Raw genomic sequence first — 4,164 nt, 5'->3', positions numbered from 1 at the left:
CTATGTTGCTAAAAAGATTGTAGATTGAGACCATGGTCTCTCCGGGTAAATCAGTGTTAAGGTTGTGAGGAATGATGAAATAAAGAATTGCCTCTTCTCAACCAATACTATCCAAACAAACCCCAGAAGAGAGGGGTTGCCCTCTTCAGTTGCATAAACTGCCTCTGCTTAAGAGGTAGAGGAGGTAAGATCTTTGAGGAATTCCGATGGCCTGAGACCTCATGTCTTACTGTGCCAATTGCTTCCTTGGCCAACTCAGACCAAGGTAGCGCCAGAGTAGGTTTTGCACTCTTTCAGTTGATAAATTTCTATCTTTCTTTTTGGGCTTTGATTGGTCTCCTAGTTCATTAACTTATCAGGTTAGTGCTAAGACTCGGAAAACTGGATGTGGACGTGCGGCAAGAGGAGAAAGACTTGTGAATGTTTGTTAAAAGCGAGATCTTGTGGGTACTGGTAGGCATGCACAGGGGATGAATGTCCAGAAGTGAGTGAACACACAGTGGCACCCTCAACAGGAGCTTCTAGCTTTTCTGCTGGAAAACTGAATTACGATCATGTTTGTCTTCAGAAGACATTTATTTATGTCTTTTCCATTCAAGTGACAAATGATCCAGCGAAGGGCAAGGTTCTTCCAATAGTTCCTTGAAACATTTGACATCCCTCTTACATCGTGAAGAATAGACGGCTCCTGAGAGTGGTCGTATAACTGGAGCAGCCACCCTTTATGCTTCAAAGGAGTACTGTATTCCCAAACCCAAAGACAGCCAGAACGTCTTCGGAGTGTTGTCACCAGGGTCCACATCTGGGGAAGTTTTAAAAGAGTTGCTCTGAAAAGGATGTCCACCAGTTTCTCTGAGAAGGATGTCCACCAGTTTCCCAAGAAGGATAAAAAAGTTAAACTTCCCATCATGAAATTGTCCTGAAGTTTGATTTAAACCAGCGCCCTTCCACGCAATGTCACTGGAAGTATGGTCACAACTTGTGAGCAACTATGCACTTTGCAAGATGGACATAAAGGAATGGGGATCAACCGATGACCTGCTCATGATTCTTCGCAGAAACGATCTTTAATTTCCAGGCAGGTCTGTTTATCTACTTTTGGTTTCTCCATCACTTATACATTTTATTGGTATTGTAAAAATGATAAGCAAAGAAAATATGATGATGATGAAATGAACCGATGGAGCCACCATCAAGTGAATACAGTACAGTACAGTATATTAATTCAGCCAAGTTTGGGTTAAGGTGCTGAGTATGTTACCACACATCAGCAGCTGTAATCAAAGTGACTACTCGGTAACCCAGCACAGCGATGGTGCAGGGCTTCCTTGCTGTCTGCTGGTAACTACTGACACCACATATTTTTACAGCTGAGTTTTCCAGCTTCTCTGAAATCATACTCCTATTAAAAGACAAAGGTTTATATTTGTGTAAGAGCAAACATTGTTTAATGTTCAAAATATCACAATAAAAATTACATGTTTTGAAATAATTTGTATTTTTTCTAACTATACAAACCTTGAGCTGTTTATAATGGAGATATATTTTGGCAACAGCTGAAACCAGACATATTTTAGCAAAGTGTAACCACCTACCCCTAGTTAGCAGAGAGGAGGGGAGGTAACAAGGGAGTAGACCGGCCACCCCGCTCACACCTGCACTGATAACATTACGGCACCTTGAAATTGCAGGCATGACTTCTTAAGGATAGGGGATGCCAAGACCAGTACTGTATGTGTAAGGAGCTCAAAGTTTGTAGTTAGGAAAAATACAAATTATTTCCAGATTTGTCATTTGCTCTGGCACTTAAGTATATATAAATCATCTCGCTATATCATCTCGCTCTTTACAGTGGAGACTCACCATTAGGTGTGTGGAAGTCCAAAACCAACTGAATGGTAACTGCACCATGGTGCAACTCTGGGCTTCGCGAGAGCTGTTTAGAAATGCCATGTCACCTCACTAACTCTCAACAATCGTGAGATAGCTAAAGGCCTGGTAACTGCACCATGGTGCGACTCTGGGCTTCGTGAGAGCTGTTTAGAAACGCCATGTAACCTCACTAACTCTCAACAATCGTGAGATAGCTAAAGAACTGAACAATTCGTGCAATGGTGCAAGAACTAAGCATTGTGACTTGACCAAGTAAGTGTAATCTTGGAGCTAAGCTCCACACTCAACTTAGAATTTGCGAGATTCCACCTCGCTTGGAGATCGGGGACATAAATATATATTCACATATATTAGATTACCCAAGGGTCAATGGTACCCACCTGCAGACAGGTCAGCTTGCAGTTTCTCAGATGCTGAAAACCTCAGGAGAGGGGAAAATGATGAATGAAGAGGTCACTCGCACATTCATTCTAGACTTACTACGAGATAATGTCTCCCTCAACCGACTGCTACTTGTCCTACTAGGGAACTGAGGTGCTTCTGACCATGTTTTGCATAGCCACCATAAGATCTATCGAGAAGGTATCTACAGTAGGTTCCTGTGGGTTACATCTTGCAGGTAGTGGGCTGTTAACGTTGTTTGTCGTTTCCACACGCCTGCCTGTAAAACCTGCGTCACAGAATAGTTCTTTTGGAACACCAGAGATTTTCCAACACCCCTGACGTCTTGAGATCTAGGTCTGCAGTCGAGAGGAACGGAGTCCTCTTGTAGTGCTCACTCAATCACCTGTCTGATCCAGGCAGAGGTGGTGTTTTTGGTGATTCTCTTCTTGACTCTACCGGTACTGACGAAGAGTCTGTTGTCCAGTGGAAGAGCTCTAGTGGTTCGTTCGAGATATTTCCTCAACGACCTCACAGGGCATAGTAACAACTGATCTGGGTCATCAGATACAGAACAGACTCTCAATCCTGAAGGGCCTGAATCTAGGATCTGCTATAGCTGAATTTTAAGCCACAAACTCTGGGACGAAGCTGAGTGTCACTTGCCTCCATCCCCTTGAATGGGCGATATCGTAGGACAGACCATGTAGCTCGCTGACACTCTTTTTTTCAGAATCCATGGATAACCAAAAAACAGTCTCAGGGTCAAATCATTGTCTACTGAGAGAGAGAGAGAGAGAGAGAGAGAGAGAGAGAGAGAGAGAGAGATATTTATAATTGTACCGTGAACTCTACAAAACAAATCTTGCAAAGCAAATGTACACTGTTTAAAATATGACAAAATATTGCCGACTCATTACCAAAGTTTAGGCTATTCACTGCCGATAAACGAACCCAGTCTGCTCATGAAAACCTTGAACACCCGAAGGGAAAAAATAAAGCTTTTATGTATACTGTACTAAATAAAAATAATGCTTTGATATACCATCATTAACACTACCATTAAAACTATCGAAAGGTTAGAGAAAGATAAAGATTGCCGAGAACGTAACCACAATTCTACTTACATTTTGTCAGCTGGACTCGCACAGTTAACAGTTGATTTCATTGTTGATGTGGAATTTTATCCTTAAATAGGCTATTTATTATGAAATTATGTTAATAAGATGTAAGGTTAATATTGTTTTGTAACATTTATTATAAAGCACCATATTTAGGGCTACCAATATACTTAAAATGACAATAGATTTGATACATTTTGTAGTGCATGACTCGCAGACTTTGAACAACTTCGCAGATACGGAAAATTTATATTTGAAAAATAGCCACCGCATAAAAGGGGAATCGTATACCCGGTAATTCGAACACGCATAATTCGGGACCGTACTGTACCTGAGCGACCGTGACACACCTGCCACTTCGGCATAAGCCCTCTTCTTGGCACCTTTGACCCCTCTAGAGTCTAGACTATGGAAAGGCTACCTTAGTCTTGGTGGGCTTAGAGGTGTAGAAAAGGCCCAGGACAGTGTCTTTTCTTTAAGCTAAAACTTGACCTGGTTCCCCCCAGGGACTTGATCTCCTGGATGCACGTAAGTACCTGCAGAAAGATGTGATCCAAGTCTTGCTCAAATGGGAAGATCTTCGGGCTGGCAGAAAAAGGCTGCCTTCCATCAGTGTTCTGAGACGTCGTTGAATGCGTCTTCCTACAACAGAGCACACATCCATAGGAGCCCGGGGTAGGTCAAGGTCATCAACTAATATCCGAACAGCAGCATGAGACCTCAGAGGGAGGCCTGGAATCTGGAAGACCTTTCCTCAGATCTGGCTGCT

This window comes from Palaemon carinicauda, chromosome 40 (genome assembly GCF_036898095.1).
Source record: "Palaemon carinicauda isolate YSFRI2023 chromosome 40, ASM3689809v2, whole genome shotgun sequence".
NCBI lineage: Eukaryota > Metazoa > Arthropoda > Malacostraca > Decapoda > Palaemonidae > Palaemon > Palaemon carinicauda.
Note: the sequence above shows the minus strand (reverse complement) of the source record.